The following is a 20,386-nucleotide window of genomic DNA, read 5'->3' as shown; positions in this document are numbered from 1 at the left end:
ATTCCGCTGGGGGATAAACCCCAGACCGCACGGTAGGGGCCCCCAATATCGTAGTTACGGCCCTGGATATAATACAAGCCGTTATTATGGAAACTAAAATTTTTAAATAATATGTAAGGTTTTGTGGCTATTTGATTGTAACAATATTAAAACGATTTATTTTTTTTAACTTTACTATACAGGGTGTCCCGAAAAGAATGGTCATAAATTATACCACAGATTCTGGGGTCAAAAATATGTTGATTGAACCTCACTTACCTATATACAATAGTGCACACAAAAAAAGTTACAGCCCTTTGAAGTTACAAAATGAAAATCGATTTTTTTTCATATATCGAAAACCCTTCGAGATTTTTCATTGAAAATGGACATGTGGCATTATTATAGCAGCAACATCTTAAAAAAAAATTAAAGTGAAATTTGTGCACCCCATAAAAATTTTAAGGGGGTTTTGTTCCTTTAAACCCCCCAAACTTTTGTGTACGTTCCAATTAAATTAATATTGTGACACCATTAGTTAAACAAAATGTTTTTAAAACTTTTTTGCCTCTTAGTACTTTTTTGATAAGTCAGTGTTTATCGACCTATTTTGAATATTTGTCGAATCCACCACATATTTGTATATGGTTAAATACTATTAGAGACCTGTTAATAATCTGAAAATGTATTTATAATTTACATTTTTAGGTATATTTTGAAAAAGAAGCCATATCTCGATAAAAGGTGATTTCTCAAAAAAAGACTAAGATTCAAAAAAGTTTTAAAAACACCGTGTTTAACTAATGGTACCACAATAATAGTGTAATTGGAACGTACACAAACATTTGGGGGGTTTAAAGGAACAAAACCCCCATAAAATTTTTATGTAAATATATTAAAAAAGAAGCCGCATCTCGATAAAAACTGGCTTATTGAAAAAATACTAAGAGTCAAAAAAGTTTTAAAAACGTTGTGTTTAACTAATGATACCACAATAATGAATTAATTGGAACGTATACAAAAGTATGGGGGGGTTTAAGGGAACCAAACCCCCATAAAATTTTTATGGGGTGGACAAACTTCACTATAATTTTGTTTTAAGATGTTACTGCCATAAGAATGATACATGTCAATTTTCAATAAAAAATCTCTAATAGTTTTCGATATATTGAAAAAAATCGATTTTCATTTTGTAACTTCAAAGGGCTGTAACTTTTTTTATGAGCACATTTGTACTAAGGTAAGTTAGGTTCAATCGAACTATTTTTGACCGCAGAATGTGTGGTATAATTTATGACCAATCTTTTCGGGACACCCTGTATAAATGGTTACCTCGAACCTAAAAACATTTAGTTATTAGGAGTACATACACATACATAGAGGTACAAAAACATTAGTATTAAATTCAATGGAAATTTACATTTAGAGTAAAAAGAGAAAAAGAGATGGCAGATACTAATACATCATACGACGAAAAAATAAACATTTATACTTTAGTAATACATGATTAAAAACATGTTATGCTCATAAATTTGTCCTTTTGTACCACAATATTTAATTTTTTTTGACATTAAAATATATTACCGACTCATTTTGGTACCTTCGACCAAACGATCACACCTTTGAGTGGTTCTTTTTTTTCTGAGGACCTCCTCTTTTGTAACTCGGTCAGTCCACGGGATTGTAAATGTTCTCCTATATAGCCAGATATTTCAAAATGCTTTTAAGTGATGAAAAGGTTGCAGGTGTGAGTCCATGATGTGTAGAATATGAAAAACTTGTCTACACTCACAATTTTTATTTATAAGTTGTTAAAGAAAGCGACCGGTTTCGCGGCTTACATTTTATGCCTCATCTTCAGGCCCAGTGTAAAGGTTTGTTTATACAAACATTAAAAGCTAAAAGTACAAAGTAGACGATTACAAATAAATAACACAACAAACCAGGGTAATATTAAAATTAGAATTAGAGAATAGAATTAGAATTAGAACACGCCAACACCTAAAACATTAGTAGACCAGGGCGCATCTGTAAAAATATTAGTACATTTGGACGTTGAGAGGTGACTCACATTTTTTTGCAGAAATTGCTTGAAAATAACTCACGTAATAATATTTGAGTTATCCTCTCACTCAAAAAGGTCCGGAACATTGTTTAAATAATCAAAATTTCAAAAAATGAAGGAAAAATTCGATTTTTTTCTTCGTTTTTTGATCATAACTTTGAAAGTGTTTATTTCTGAGAAAAGTTGTACTGACATAAAAGTTGCGTAATTATATTTACAACAATATAGACTTCATTAAAAATTTCAAAAATTGTCACCCTTGTTGCAAAATAGCAATAATTGCGAAAAAACGATAAAAAAACAAGTATTCGCATTTTACGTTTTTCAACCATTTATACTACACTTAGGACCTTCATATTTTAACAAGAAAAACTATATGATATAGGAAAACAATACTGTGAATTTCATTAAGATCGGTTGTATAGATTTTGCAAAATAAAGTTTGCAATCCAGCTTTCGCAAAAAAAAAATAAATTTTTTCAAAATCTTGCAGGACTCAATATAAAGCAGACAGCAAGTTTAGTTTTTTTTTACATACAGAACAATACCGTACCTTTCATTTGTAATCTGCAAAATTAAAATCGGTTAACCACTACGGCGTCAGGAATTTTTTTAAATACACATTTTTTTGATGCTACGCGCAGGACAGCGGCTAGTTTGCTCTGATTGGGCATTCCATTTACCTTTGATAATGATTGACAAATTTTAATTTTTAGTACATTTCGATATAAATAAATAAATTTGTTTATTGCAAAATAAAAACACATGCTCTGTCCCTTTAAATAACACTTTTTGTGGCAAAAACCTTCCTTGTTCATATATTTTAAATTAGAGAATAAAAGTTTATTATTTTTAAACATATGCAACTGTTTAAACAATATTTTAAACAAATTAGTTTGATTTTTCTGGAATTTAAATATTAAAATACAACAAAATATAGTGTAAGAAAATAATATATTAGATAAAGATTGGAAGAAATTTTGGTGGAAATCAACTTGTGTGAATCGAACACCGCTGTCCTGCGCGTAGCACCAAAAATTAATGTTTATTTAAAAAAATTCCTGACGCCGTGGTAGTTAATGGATTTTAATCATTTGAATCGTTTATTTCAGAAAGGGACCAAGTGACAAATCTTGACAAAATGAGTGCAAAAAATTAATTTTTTTCTTAAACTAATTAACAAGATACATTTTTAAAAAATACTCTAGGTTGTTAGGTAGAATTTTTATTTTATATAAAGTGACTCTTTGTTGAATATAAACAGTGTGTAAACTTGATTTCCTCAAAAGTAGATATTTGTGACTTGACCCCTTTCTGAAATAAACGATTCATTTTGAAAAAATGAGTTTTTTTTGCGAAAGCTGGATTGCAAAATTTATTTTGCAAAATCTATTGCACGGATACTAATGAAATTTACAGTATTGTTTTACTATATTATATAGTTTTTCTGGGTAAAATATGAAGGTTCTAAGTGTAGCATAAATGGTTGAAAAACGTAAAATGCAAATACTTGTTTTTATGTTTTTTCGGAATTATTGCTATTTTGCAACAAGGGTGACAATTTTTAAAATTTGTAACCAATCTTATATTATGGGAAATTTAATTATGCAACTTTTCTCGAAAGTGATTACTTTGAAAGTTATAATCAAAAAACGAAGAAAATAATCGAATTTTTCTTTCATTTTTTGACCTTTTGATTATTTAAACAATATTCTGGACAGTTTTGAGTGGGAGGATAACCCAATTATTATAGGAGTTAATTCCAAGAAATTTCTGCACAAAAATATGAGTCACCTCTCAACGTCCATCTCAAAACAGATGCGCCCGACTATAGGTGTTATGGTGAAGTATAGACTGGATTCTGCATTGTGCACATGGACAAGAGCACTTTAAGGTTGCATCCAATCTGGTGATAACTGTAGTATATAGTAGGAGTTGTAACAATATTATTAGGAGATTTGTAAATAAAAATAAAAATTACATATCGTCGATTCGCTAATCTGAGACACAACCATGATATAATGAAACCGAAGATATGACACCACGCTGCTTCTGTCAAATTTCAAGTGATGTCAATACGTGGCGATCCCGACATTTTTGTCATTTGTTGTTATTTGTTTCTGCTATTTATATACAGGTTAAACTGGTTGTCAGAAACGAGTTCAATTGCCTCTACAATACCTCCTTATAGAAAATAATTCTAAAAATGACCATGATTATATAGCTATTTCTGAATTAGAACCAAATGAGATCGATACTGAAATAATCTCACAGAATGGTGAAGATGACCATAAAAAAATCGGTAAATATGGAAACATTAAGATATAACCTAAGAAATTGTGACCAAACTAAAAAACCTTCACACAAATTTCCACTGCAGAACAAGTTACAGATGTAATGACCAAACCTCTAACGAAAATAAGATTCCACATCATCTCAAAGGCGGGACTGATGTAGATGCGAAAAACCTTTTTAATAACGGAAAGTATTAAAATTTAGTAGGTATTAATAAGGTTTTTCTCATTGTATTCAGTGAATGTCATAATTACGTTAGTGTGATAATAATTTTAATGAAATCGTCACTATTTTAAGTGCACATTTGCCTATTTTATCTTCAATAAATCCATAATTCACAAAAGTTTATATCCATTACTTTATCACTACGTTTCGTAAAACGAAATTTAACATAAATAATCCCTAATTTTGTTACCAGAATGCTTCCACTCTTCATGCTATCCATAGGTTATTTCAAATTGGCCGCGCTAACTAGTCACGTATTGACGTCATGCGCAGAACCGAACGAATTTGAAACACTTTGGTGTCATATCTCCTGGACACAACTTTCTACACTACAATCACAATAAAAATGCACTATATAGAAATAAACAAACCAACATGCGTTGAATGTTCTAGGAGCTCTTCGAAATAATGTTTTGGGAGTGCACCTCGTGCTTGTTTATTTTTTATAGTGCATCTTTATTGTGATTGTAGTGTCGACAGTAGTTGTGTCTCAGATTAGCGAATCGACATAATATGAGAAGTTTTCCGCTAAAAGCAGAGGCACCGTCTGTCTTGATCGCTACCTTAGGACACTATATTATATTTAAGTGAGGATACGTTTAGATTTTTTTATACACTGAGGTCGTTTAGGTTGGAATAAATTCATTTTCTCAAGAATGGGCGATTTTAGAGAGAAATCCCGAAAAAGGTCGTTTTTATACATAATTTTGTTAATATCACTACAAAAAATACAATAATTCCCAGCATTTCAGACACATCTTCCCTACAGATATATAAGTCACACTTGTACGTTTGACATAAATATTTAAAAGTAATGTACCTTTTTAGGTTATTGATTATGTTCAAAATAAGAGGGCTAAAAGGAACTACAACGTCAACGGGATTTTATTGCCTCATATGGTCAATGGACCTCTAAATTTGAAAAAACCGCGGAGTGCTTCCTTTTAAATTGGTGGGTTTTTGAGAAAAGGGTGAATTAGTCCCTAGGAACAGGGTGAATTAGGGTAAGTTCTATGCACTTTTGCACGTAAACACATCTACAAGAAAATTGTTCCAGGTTAAACTTACTATCCAAAAATCACATTTTAAAGTGAAAAATATTTTTTTACAAAAATATATCCAAAAGAAAAGCAAGAAAAAAACACGAAGGAAATCAATTTTGTCTTTTGTCCCATAACTTTTTTCCACACGGATATAGGTATGCATTGCTTCAGCAAAAAATAATTTTCGTCCTTTCTCTTTAAAATAAAGTTTGTTAAAAGTCTCTAGGATCTACAGTTTCCGAAATAGGATTTTTCAAATTTCGCCACTCACAGCATTTTTGGGCCATTCTCCCCATTATTTCGCAAACATTGTTCTGTAACTTTTTTCTACGCATCTCTAGGTATATGCAATGGTAAATTTAGTAGGAAGAGAAGTTAATTACCTTTAAAGTGGTCTATTGTTTAAGGATATATGGCTCTTTTTAAGCAAGTTATGATTTTTCAAGCTTTTATACTTTTAATGGTTTTTGATATATTTAATGAGTAGTTTTTTAATTTCTCATTATGACTTTTTTTCTTGTACATTTAGGTATATACATTGTGGAACAAAAAATGCCTTTTTTACTTTAAAATGGTGTATTGCAAAAAATTCTAGGACTATTTTTAAATAAGATATCCATAGGAAATTCAAGGGTGTCCGTATTTTGAGAAAAATTTAAAAAAAATTTTTCCAATTAGAAGAATGTAATTGCATATTATAACATAATTTTTAATTTCGAATAACTTTTCTTAATAATACTTTTCGATATTGTAAAATATAAAGGTACTTTACTCTTGAGCGAAATTCATATTTTTTAACATGCCTCGTCCACTATTGATAAAATTTTATATCTGATGATTGCATCTTAGGTTTTAGACTATGCAGCGCATTTTATAAAAAAATTTTTTTCATAAAGTTAATAATAAAAAAGTTTTCCATATGGTTCCAACTTAGTGGGACCTATTGCATGTGTATATGTCACATTTTGAAAGAGCATATCTTGTTTAAAAATAGTCCTAGAATTTTTTACAATGCACCATTTTAAAGCTAACAAAATAAGATTTCTTTTTTATTATATAATGTATACCTAAATATACAATAAAAAACGTTATAATGAGAAATTTATCATGTATTGCATATATTATAGCATAGCAATAGATGCATAGTTAGCATATGTATATTACTTAAAAATAGTCCTTCAGCGTTCTACAATAGACTATTTTAAAGATAATTAAAGACTATTTTAAAGACTTTTCTTCCTCTTAAATACAACATTACATTACCTAAAGCTACGTAGAAAAAAGTTACGGAACAATGTTTGAGAAGTAACAAGGAAAATGGGCCAAAATCGCTGTGATTCGCGAACTTTGAAAAATCATATTTTTGAAACTATAAATTCTAAAGACGTTAAAGTTCTTTACCAAACGCTATTTTAAAGAGAAAGGATGGAAGTTTTTTTTCTGTAATGAAATGCCTATACCTATATCCCCGTGGAAGAAAGTTATGGGGCAAAAACAAAATTGCTATCTTTCGTGTTTTTTCTTGCTTTTTTTGAATAGGTGTTTGTAAGAAATAGCTATTTGTATAACAAGGGAGGAAAGTGCTACTTTTCCTTTGAAGTTTACTGCCCGACGCGTAGCGGAGGGCAGTAATCATTCGAGGGAGGAAAAGGCACTTTACTCCCATGTTATACATATGATTTTTCCACCTCCCTCAAATATCAAGTATTTTTTTCATTTTTAAATAATTTATTTATGTAACTAACCGACAAAATTTATTAGAGCACTAAAACTAACAAGTAGGTACAGTATAACTGTCAACTGTCAAATATAAGTCAAATTATGAATGTAAACATTGTTAAATCAAAGTAAAAATTTACTATTTTTAACATTCTGCAAAATACAGGGTGCTCAATAAATAAACGTTAAAATGTATAGATACTTACGTAGTAGATAATAGAATATTCCTCCCTAGGGAGGAAAAGTACTTCCCTCCCTAGGGAGGACAAGTACAATCAGGTCAGGAAAAGTATAATTTCGGTAGAGGTAGGTAGAAAAATATTTTTGACTTTAAAATGTGATGTTACAAGAGTAAATTTAACCTGGAACAATTTTCCTGTAGACCTGTTTGTACCAAAAGTGCATAGAACTCACCCTAATTCGACCTGTGCCTAGGGACTAATTCACCCCTTTCTCAAAAACGCACCTTTTTAAATGGTAGCACTCCTCGGGTTTTTCATATTTAGAGGTCCGTTGACTATATGAAACAATAAAACCCCGTTAACGTTGTAGTTCCTTTCTAAAATACATAATCAATAGCCTATTCATTCAGTTTTTGCATTTATATTCAGTATCTAGTTTTAGTATTTGTTAATCATTTTATTATATAAAGTAAAATAAAATAAATAATTAAATTTACATCAATTTGTCGGTCTTAAAACAAATGTTGTACGTCACGCGACCGAAAATTAGTGTTTTTCAGGTCTCCCCAAGCTTCCAGTGCTCGACCTGAAAACACCACTTTCCGGTCTTGTAACGTGAATATCTATTTGCTGGCACTGCAATAAAATGCTCCCTACAAAGTTAATAATACGGATAAATCAAAAGAATCGTTATTTTACTTTTATAAATTAATACTTTGTCATATCAATCTACTATTTTAGTTGGGAATAAGCCAATTTTTTGCCGCCGCGGTGTGGCGACTTAATACTCGGGTGGACGCGCTTGAGTAGAAAACATTCTTCAAAAGCGTTGGAAAGGGCTTTTTGGGGCCTTTTACCGCTTACAGAAAGAGGCCCCCGGGCTAAAAAAATCTGAAAAATTCTGGAAGTTCTTTATTTTAGTACAACAAAATAGTAAAATTTGGGGAAAATCGATAGACTACCCTCAGAAAAGTAAATAAAAGTAAAAATATTGCTCTTATATTATAACAACACTTCGATTATTATGATCTTTATATAAAAAAGTGTGCCATAAAAATATAAGATTTTTTATTTTTAAACAATTTTATTTAAAATACATAAAAAATTGTATAACCTTACAACAACAAATATGCCATAGTACGAAAATTGTAACAGTTTTTTTACAGAGAATAAACAATTTATTTTTAACACAAACTTATATCTTGTGTGAAAAATTTTAGAATTGGAAAACTCATACATTTTAACTTCAAATTAAAACATCACTTGTGAAAGGCCATTGGCCTGAAAAAATCTGAAAAAATTCAGGGAGTTCTTTTTTTAGTACAACAAAATACTAAAATTTGGAGAAAATCGGTAGACTACCGTCACAAAAGCAAATAATCTTTATATAAAAAAGTGTGCCATAAAAATATAAGATTTTTTATTATGAAACAATTTTATTTAAAATACTTTAAAAAATTGTATAACCTTACAACAATAAATATGCCATAGTACGAAAACTGTAAAAGTTTTTTTTATAGAGAATAAACAATGTATTTTTAACACAAACTTATATCTTGTGTGAAAAATTTTAAAATTGGAAAACTCATACATTGTAACTTCAAATTAAAACACCACTTGTGAAAGCATTCCGCCAAACAGTATGCAAATAAAACTGAAAATTGAGAAATTTACATTTCAAACAAAATCTCTGCCTGATGTGCGGAATTAAAAAAGTCAGCTAAATTGTTGTTAAATCCAAATTTCCAGTAGACAGCGGGTTACTTTGGAATGGAAAATAAATTGTAATTTTGCAAATATTATTCTGTCACGTATAGGTCTGGATCCCGCGTATGAAAAAAAAGTTGACTAATAGCAAGCTGAAAATTTGTTAATAGCTTAAGGGTGTCTAGTCGGATAAACTTTGATATATGGGAACACTGAAACAGGGGCAGTTTTAATTGTGGAACAGGTTAAAAATTTGGAACGGTCAGACACCGAACACGGCACATTTAATTTGTCCGACAGAACAGACTTAAACTCTCCGAACCGAGATTAAACTCCCATACAAAAATCAGAGTGCCATTTATCACCTGTCATAATTTGACATATTCTACATGTTCCACTCATTAAAACGCCCATTTGGTGATAAATAGCAGTCTGATTTTTACATTAGAGTTTAATCTCTGTTCGGAGAGTTTAAGTGTGTTCTGTCGGACAAAATAAATGTGCCGTTTTCGTGGTCTGACCGTTCCAAATTTTAAACCTGTTCCACAATTAAAACTGCCCCTGTTCCAGTGTTCCCATATATCAAAGTTTATGCGACTAGACACTCTTAAGCTATTAACAAATTTTCAGCTTGCTATTAATCAACTTTTTTTTCATACGCGGGATCCAGACCTAGTAGAGTGAAACTTTAGAAATGTGTCACGGTGCGGTAAAGTTTAGATTATAAATATACAGGGTGTTTGGTAACGAATGAGCCATAGCTTAATCTTAGATTCCTGAGCTTAAAATAGATTGATTTAAGCTAATTTACTTTAGTACGAAAATTGATAATAACCTAAATACAGAGTGTCATAGTTAAACTTGTATTTTATTTATTCTTGAATATTGCCTGACAGTCATGGGATAACTACAAGGAATTTGTTAACCAGGGGTTTTTTGGGACGAGAAATCTAAATTCGTCACCAAAAATTATGTATTTCCCAGAGGGCGCCACATACGTGGCTTTCAGCGCTCATTTAATACGTTCAATTTTTTTATCCCGTACTCTACATATTTTTGAGTCAAAACTTTTATTCTCGTAATATTTTTACTTAAAAAATATACAGTACATTCATCTCGCTATATTCAACCGTTTTTGGAATAAACGTATATTAAATATTCGATGCAACATAATTTTCTGCATAATATCATTGTAGTGGCACCCAAAAATAAACTTAAACCATATCAATTGTTCAAGTTTTCATGTTTATGACGCAATTTGCGATACATTTTTGGAAGTTTCTATAGTTTTAAGTTTATTTTCGGATGTTACGAGGTATAACAATGATACAGTTAATGTTCGGATGTTACGAGGTTATACAATTATATTGAATGCAAAAAATTATGTTACATCGCAGATTTAAAAAATGCGTTTATTTCGAAAACAGTTGAGTTTTGCGAGACTAATGTAATATACCCTTTTTAAGTAAATATATTAAAAGAATAAAAGTTTTGATTCAAAAAGTATGTAGAGTGCGGGATAAAAAAATTGAACGTATAGGGCTTTCCACTCACAGTCATTTGTTTCGAGCTTCTGTCATGTGTCACATAATACTAATATATCTACTTTGTACGTTACTGGTACATATATACCAATGATACAAACCACAGACGTATGACGTAGATATATTAATATTATGTGATACATGACAGAAGCTCGAAACAAATGGCAATCGATGAAAAGCCCTATTAAAAGAGCGCTGAAAGACGTATGTGGCGCCATCTGGCTAATAGGTACATAATTTTTGGTAACGAATTTAAATTTCTCGTCCCAATAAATCCCCGTTTACCAAATTTAGTGTTGTTATCCCATGCCTGTCGGGAATTATTCAAGAATAAATAAAATAAAAGTTTTTAACTTTGACACCCTGTATTTCGGTTATTGCCAACTTTCGTATTAAAGTAAGTTAGCTTAAATCGTCCAATACGGTCCATTCGTTACCAAAAACCCTGTATAAATATTCAAGTTTATCTATTTTAGGTTTCTTTTTCTAGTAGTTCTTATTTCTGGTACTGGCCCTCCATGAAATATACACTCCATTGAAAATTATCCGTATGTCAGAATAGTTTAATAATTATATCTTTATTAAAGTCAACCAACTACTATTTAATTTAAATCGTTTTAGAATTACTAAAAAGAATCATTAATGTTTCATTTCTCTATATCTCGTTTTACCTTTACGCCAGGAGCATAAACTGATATTATGTAGTACGGAGTTCTTATTAACTATCTTCAAATTGCCCGGGTAGTAAAAGATCCACTCTCCTTTGTCGTTGCCGCTGTAAATGAGTAGAAAACATTTTGGCATTTTGATTCTCCTTTTCCTTTTGTTTCTAGTTTGTAAGCTTATTTATTTCCTCTGAACTGGGTTGTGTTAAAAATAAATGTCCAGGGTAAGTATTCACTTCTGTAATGGACTTCTCATATTCCTAACCATATAGCGTAGTGTATAGTATTTTTACTACAAAAGCGATATTACGTAGGTCAGAATTTTTGACGTAAGAGAACTGTCAAAAAATTAGAATGTGACTTACGTATATCGCTTTTGTAGTAAAAATACTATATATTATAGTATATTAATTTGATTGGTTTTGTCTACAATAATATTATGCGTGCTGTCTTACATTTTACCAACAGCTCTTGTAAATAACCTTACTTGTTTTTTAAGTAGAGCATAGGCGCAGAATTTGGGACCAATTTCCGAGGGCCAAAAGTCTCTGAAATCCTGTATAATGTTTATTTTAATAAGGTTCAGGGGTGAAAAAAAGAAAAAATTGAGTGTGATTTTTAATTTCAATTTTAATTTCAAATATATCATTCAAAAGAAACTTTTTGTTTATTCTAATGGACTTTCGGCCCTTGGTATTAATGTCTTTCATTCTGCCTTTAATGTTTCAAAAATACATATTAGTTTTTTCAGGATTCAAAGAAATGAGGGCATTTAAAAAGCATTGGCCAGATATTTTGCACCTAGGCTCTGATTAATTATTCGTAAAACTTGAATAACTGTCTTCTCTATATTGTTGTTAATGACAAATAAACGGAAAACTTATAATAGTATATTATGCAACGAGCTTTTAATGATGGTTATTATAAAGCGAGTATGAGGCATACAAAACAAGCCGCCTAGTGGCGAGTATTGTATAGAGTATGAGCTTCATAATGATAATTAAATGCAAGTTGTATACACGATTTTTTCTATGATTATTCACAACAAAAAATATATTCAAATTTATTAATTTTGTAACGCAAAAAAATTAAGTAGTTTGTCAGTTTGTTTACATATTGAGAACTGTCAAAGCGTATGTATTTGACTCGCCATTGGTCACTGCGCGTGTGCTACCTTCATCGCAAATGCCATATCGCGATTCTATTGGTTAAAAATCTGTATCGTAATCAAAATCTGTATCATAATGAAGTTCATTATGATACACAGGGCCGTGCGGTGCTATGATGCGCTGAGGCAGCCGCATCAGGCGGCATCACAAGGGGGCGACATAATTAGTAAAATCAAAATACAAATTGAGCCATTCAATAATTAAAAATATATATAGGACCAAGTGTCAGCCAAAAATATTTAACTGGTGAAGGTTTAACAGAACTTATTTTGACAAATTTGGAAAAATTAGTTCTTGATTTAAAACGGCTCAGAGGACAAGGCTACGATAACGGGGTTAATATGAAAGGAATAAGAAAGGGTGTGCAAAACAGAATATTTGAAAAATATCCAAGGTGAATTTTACGTGCCCTGCGCATGCCACCTTAGTCATAAATGACGCAGCGTCTTCTTCTACAGAAACAGCAACCTTTTTTTGTATTATACAAGAACTGTACACTTTTTTTCTGGTTTTACAAAGCGTTGGGAAGTTCCGAAAAAAAAAACATGTTTCACCACTAACACTAAAACCGTTGACTACTAGATGGTTAAGTCGAATAGATGCATTGAAACCCCTAAGATTTCGTGAGATATATAATGCTTTATTCGAAATAATAGAAGACGTCAACAATGATTCAGAAACTAAAGTCAAAGCACGAGGATTAGTAAAAAATATTAAAAATTATAAATTAATATGCCGTGTAGTTCTTTGGCATGATATTTTATTTCATATAAATTCAGTCTCGAAGATGTTGCAACATGTAACTATAAATTTGTCAGATAGTGTAAAAATGTCAAACTATGGAAAAAATGAAAATTTACTGACAATTTCGCTATGACCAATTTAAAATTACTGATAATGAAATTGCAGAAAATCTTGTAAATAAGTTCCTAATTTCCTGCTGAAAATGAATATTGAGGCAAGAGAAAAATGCGTTGAATCGAAACTGAGGCGAAAAATTTGATCTATAGATCAGCCTTAACAGAGGAAGGTAAATTTAAAGTAAATTTTTTCATCTATATTTTAAATATTGACTTTAATTCTTTGATTGATCGATTTTCGCTTTTAGAAACTCGTAATAAAAATTTTAAATTTTTATATGATTTTTAACTTGAGGGAAATTTAAGAAAAGGGAAAAAGGAAAGATGATAAAATACTAGAAAAATACTATTAAATCTTCATTCAATACTTTTCATAGAAAAAGAATCTGATATAGAGTCAAATGATTTTCTAGAAAAATTATTGCATGATTTATCCCAAATGATACCATACTCCATGAATCCTTTAGAGGTTTTGAACTATTTGTGCCAAAATAACCTAATTTCTATATACCCAAATATAGTTGTATCACTAAGGGCCGGTATTATCTGACCCGATTAACCCCGGTTAGAGGAATTTTGTCATGCGAGGTGCAGAAAGTACCGGCCCTAAAAATTTTATTGACACTCTTTGTCTCGGTAGTTTGGGGAAAGAAGTTCAAAATTAAAAATGATTAAAAACTATTTACGAGATAGACAAACAATAGTAAAAAAATTAGCATTTATTTGGATAGAGTCCTCACTGGCTGCTACTTTAGACTACATCAATCTGATTGACGAGTTTTCCAAAATTAAAATCAAAAGGATAACATTGTAATTTTCATAGATGTTATTTAATGTTAATACATATTTCATTTAATTTAAGGTATGTTTTGTTTTTAAAATAAAAGTTTTAGTTCATTTTGTGTAACTTCATTTAATAAAAATAAATACTAGTATTAAGTTTCAATAATATTTAGGGGGCGGCATTTCAAAGACTTGCATCATATTGAAAAGATGTACCGCACGGCTCTGATGATACAGGTATTGAAATCATTATTGATATATGTTATAGTATGAGAATAGAAAATACACAATATTATAGGACCAATAATTAAATTAAAATGTACAAACTATTTACTAATCTCTTACTAACCGAAACTATACCATAATATTATAAATAATAGGTATGCCAAAACAGAATGTCTAATGAAATTTGGATTCTAACAATATTATACCAATAGGGAGCAATTCTAAAACGATGCAATCCTCAGAAGTTATCTAGGTCTATATTTAGATCTGTTATTAATCAAAAGTCGATTTGATATTAAACTGGCGAAATTGCAGCCAGAGCTTGTTTAAGCTTCAGAAATTACGATATTTAAAATTTTATGTTTTAAGGATATTGGGATTTTATTAATACTTATACAGTGTGTCAATTCAAAAACGTACCTTCCTCCATATTTCGGTCCATATAAAAAATCTAAGGGGGATCAGTTAACAGACGACATAAAGGTAAAATAGGTGTGCGACAGGTATGTATATATTGTCCCCATTATTGTTCAATACATATTCAGACCACATTATGAACCTAGCGCTAACGGACATAGACGAGGGAATACTTCTTATAAACGGAGAACGATTGAACAACATAAGATACGCTGATGATACTGTCATTTTTGCAGACAGTCTTGAAGGTCTGCAGACACTTGTCTCCAGGGTGGCAGAAGTAAGTAGCAGGTTTGGGCTTGATTTTAACATCAAAAAAACCAAATAAATGGTTATAAGCAAAAATAGGATACCACCTGGTCAATTACTAGTTAAACAACAACCTATAACCCAAATCACCAACTGTTGTTATTTGGGTGCAAACTTACATGAACAGTGGGACCAATCGACGGAAATTAAGATAAGGATCGAGAAGGCAAGATCAGCTTTAAAATCTTTAAGAGCCACCATATAAAATTGGAAATAAAAGTTTGTTTACTAAAATGCTACGTATTCTCCGTTCTTTTATATGGCGTGGAGTCATGGACCTTAACTGAAGCATCACTGAAGAGATTCGAAGCATTTGAGATGTGATGCTATAGACGCATGTTGAGGATTTCCTGGATAGACAAAGTTATGAACGAAGAAGTTCTACATAGAATGGGTAAAGAGCGCGAACTAGTCGTAACCATAAAACGTCGCAAACTGGAATACCTGGGCCATATAATGCGCAATGAACAACGATATGACCTACTTCTGACCATACTTCAAGGTAAAGTGCATGAGAAAAGAGGTCCAGGACGAAGAAGAATATCCTGGCTGCATAACCTGCCAAAATGGTTTAACTTAACCACTACCGGACTTTTCAGGGCAGCAGTCAACAAAGTCAGAATAGCCATGTTAGTGTCCAACATCCGTAACGGATAGGCACCATAAGAAGAAGAAAATCTAAAAATATGCAAAAACACGTCAAATTTATTTAAGAGTGATTTTATAGACCAGTTTTCAACTAAATTACCTCAACCCCCTAGCGGGGGCGGATACAGATCCCAAAATAATTAATGAAAAGTGATACCTCACTTTAAAGTCGCCCAACTACTTTTCAAAAATAACACGCAAAACCGTACATATATTTACGCATAAAATATTTTATGTAAAATTATGTATTTTTTTGAAAATTCAATGAAAAGTAACTTATTGTCCGTTATGTTGAAAACAGTGATAAAGCCTGCTCTCAAAATCCTCTATAACATTTCGAAAGACTTCATCCTGAAGTTCCCTAAATGCAGCTGTTATTCTTCACCTTAAATTTTCCAAATTTCGAAGTTGTGTTTTATAGAATATTGACTTTAGGTGTCCGCATAGTAAGAAATATAGAGGTGCTAGGTAGGGTCATCCTGGTGGCCTATCTATTACTACTCTTTGATCAATCCATCTACCAGGAAATGTACCCACTGTCTAAAGTCTAAATGGAAGAAAGTAATGTGTGGTAATGTGGTGAATCAGATCTTCTTGCAAAATCATGTTATTTTCTTTAAGCGTATTTAAGTAGAGATCTCCAGTTACATTTTCCTCAATGTTTTTTGGATACTGTATATGACCTTCCCTAAAATGTCGCGGATCTTTCTCTTTCTACGGTGCAACTTTATTATAATTTTCACCAGATCTCTCACGAATTGTTACAAAGAAATGACAAATATTTAGAATGACGCTATTTGTCCTAAATATCTCCCAATGCACCAGTCATCATGTTGACTATTATAGGGAGAAATTTAAGATGGTAGTTAATATAGCTTGTATTGTATAGTAGCTACCAATAGTAACAAATATTCGGAAGTCATGATGTGTTCTGAAATCGTTTAAATATCGTCACGGTTTTACTTGATTTTTCCAAAAGTACTGAAAAGAAATATAATGTATGTGGTATTTTTGAAAAGTTAGTTGAACGGCCTTTAAGATGAGGTAATAGTCAACTTCCCTTTTTATTAAAGATATTGGAAGTTGTGTAAAAGAGGAATAATAGAATGGCTACCACGATGACTCGACCTAGCACCTATAGATTTCTTCCTATGAGGATACCTAAGTCAATTGTCTATAAAACCAAACCTCAAAATTTGGAAGATTTAAGGGAAAAAATAACGGAAAAGAACTGCGTGTAAAGAACATAAGGCTGTAGTTTTTTGAAATATTAGATAGGAGTTCGAGATCAAGCTTTATCACTAGGGAGCGGAATATATGCAACAAAACATTACCAAAATATGCGCATATATATGCATTAATTTTACTACAAATATGCAGGTATTTTTTCTAAATTTGTCTAAATATGCAAATGCATATTAAAAATACTCAAAAATAAAACAATATATTAAGTCGTAAGATCTTCAGAAAAGTTGCCTTCAAAAATACGTACAACTTTCCTCAAACAATCGAAGCCCTCATTTTTTTCTAAAACATTTTTTAATTTATTTCTAATTGTAATCCCTGTATTTCCGGGAATTTTTTGACAATGAGCAGAAAAAGTGTTAACAAGATTAACCGAATCACTTAATTGTAAATTCCTTTGTTCTAATGACTTTATTAGATCTAGTAAAAAACTAAAATTAACTTTTATGAACATAAGTTCTTTAGCAATTTGTACGTTACTTAAAAAACAAAGTACGTTACTTAAGCTGAAGAACAAAAGCGGAATTGTCTACAATTTGATGGATTTTTGTATTTCGATGCTTCTCTCTATGTCCGTCTTTATAGAAGTAAAAGCGAATTTGTCGAATAAAAACACTCTTTCCAGAAAAATTTCTTTTGCGGGACATGATGCTTTTGTTTGTCAGTTCCTCATTTAAAAAATGAAATGTGAAAATGAATGTAACTTACGATTTTGGAACAGGCCTTGCAAAATACTTTGTCTCCACTTAGCTTTAACTCGGGAAAACACTTTATCCAAGCACTTTTTTGAACGGTAGACATATTTAAATTTAATATATACCAATCACTTCAAAAACACTAAATACGATACAACGTTTACTTTAAACAAATGTTGGCCGAAAACTGACAAAATAATTATTAGACCCTTAAAAGCAGGTAGGTACCTACGACTTGCTACGCTAATAAAATAATATTTTTCTGGGGACACCCATAATTGTTAAATTCAGGTAGTAATGGGAAAGTCCAGATGAGCGATAGATAGATAAATAACGAGCTCGTTCATATCGAAGTTATAAAATTCCAACTAAGAGAGGAAAATTTTAAACTTTTATATAATTTATTTTTAAAATATGCAAAATAAATCGTGTTTAGCTTAAATATGCAATTTTGTGTTTGTTGTCTGAAAATATGCAATATATGCATCTATATGCACAATAGTTCTAACAATTAATAAAATATAGTCGGAGAGATATAAGCGAATTTTGTGCGTGATAAGTAATATGAAAAAAGTATACGGGGGTATGTTGAATTCGTTGTTTACATGACTTTTCCCAACGGCCGGAAACCAGAGTGTGGGACGAGGGTAGTTATAAGGGGTCAAAGTCGCGGTTTTTATTATTTTTTGTGGCGCTCATGATCGAGATAGTTCACCAAAACTTGGAAATAAGTAGGTCACGACGTAACTAAGTAAAATCTCTAGGGGCAGAACGCTGCGTGGTTGACAAAGGGGTGGGGTAGGGGTGAATATAAAAAATATAAAGGGTTTTTTGCGACGTTCGTGATTGAGAAAGTGCACCAAAATTTGGGAATAAGTAGACCATGACATAACTTAGTAAAATCCCCAGAGCCGGAAACCAGAGTGGGGGACGAGGGTAGTTATAAGGGGTCAAAATCGCGGTTTTTATTATTTTTTTTGTGACGCTTATGATAGAGATAGTGCACCAAAATTTGGGAATAAGTAGGTTATGACGCACCTAAGTAAAATCTCCAGGGGCGGAACACTGCGTGGCCGACAAAGCGGTGGGGGCAGGGGTGAATATAAAAAATATAAGGAATTATTTGTGACGTTCTTAATCGAGATAGTGGACCAAAATTTGGGAGTAAGTAGATCATGAGGTAACTAAGCAAAATCTCCAGCAATTGTATTATTTATTTTGTGACGCATCACAACATTTGTCCACGCATTGTTCGGCCCCTGCATATTTTACTTAGTAATGTCATGATCTACTTATTCCCAAATTTTGGTGCACTATCTCGGTTACGAACGGCAAAATAACCGCTTATATTTTTATACTCAGCCCCGCCTACCACCCCTTTGTACTCCAAGCAGCGTTCCGCCCCTGGAGATTTTACTTAATTAGGTCATGACCTACTTACTCCAAAATTTTGGTGCACTATCTCCATCATAAACGTCACAAAAAAAATTAAAAAACCGCGAATTTTACTCCTTATAACTACCCTCGTCACTCACTCTGGTTTCCACCTCTGAGGATTTTACTTAGTTATGTCATGGTCTACTCATTCCCAAATTTTGGTGCACTATCTCAATCACGAACGTCGCAAAAAACCACTTATATTTTTTATATTCACCCCTGCCCCACCCCTTTGTCGGCCACGCAGCGTGCCACCTCTGGAGATTTTACTTAGTTACGACATGACCTTCTTATTCCCAAATTTTGGTGCACTATCTCCATCATAAGCGTCACAAAAAAAAATTATAAAAACCGCGACTTTTACCCCTTATAACTACCCTCGTCACCCACTCCGGTTTCCGCCTCTGGGGATTTTACTTAGTTATGTCATGGTCTACTTATTCCCAAATTTTGGTGCACTGTCTCAATCACGAACGTCGCAAAAAACCACTTATATTTTTTATATTCACCCCTGCCCCACCCCTTTGTCGGCAACGCAGTGTGCCACCACTGAAGATTTTACTTAGTTACGTCATGACTTTCTTATTCCCAAATTTTGGTGCACTATCTCGATCATGAGCGTCACAAAAAAATTAATAAAAACCGCGACTTTGACCCCTTATAACTACCCTCGTCCCCCACTCTGGTTTCCGGCTCTAGGGATTTTACTTAGCTATGTCATGGTCTACTTATTTCCAAATTTTGGTGCACTATTTCAATCACAAACGTCGCAAAAAACCCTTTATGTTTTTTATGTTCATCCCTACCCCCACCCCTTTGTCGGCTACGCAGCGTTCCGCCCCTAGAGATTTTACTTAGTTACGTCATAACCTACTTATTCCCAAATTTTGGTGCACTATCTCGATCATGAGCGTCACAAAAAAATTAATAAAAACCGCGACTTTGACCCCTTATAAATAACTTCGTCCCTCACTATGGTTTCTGGCCGTTGGGGAAAGTCATGTACTCACTCCACATTTGTGGCTCAAAAACGAGCAATTCGAGCACTATTCAACTTAACAAATAGAACTTCATGTAGACCTCTCTTCAAAGATCATGGAATAACGACGCTCATTAATATTTATATTTATAAGATGTCTCTACTTAGACATAGAAAACGACATGAATTGTTAAA

This window comes from Diabrotica virgifera, chromosome 7 (assembly GCF_917563875.1).
Source record: "Diabrotica virgifera virgifera chromosome 7, PGI_DIABVI_V3a".
Classification (NCBI taxonomy): domain Eukaryota; kingdom Metazoa; phylum Arthropoda; class Insecta; order Coleoptera; family Chrysomelidae; genus Diabrotica; species Diabrotica virgifera.
The sequence above is the reverse complement of the archived record's forward strand: the minus strand, read 5'-3'. Positions refer to the sequence as shown.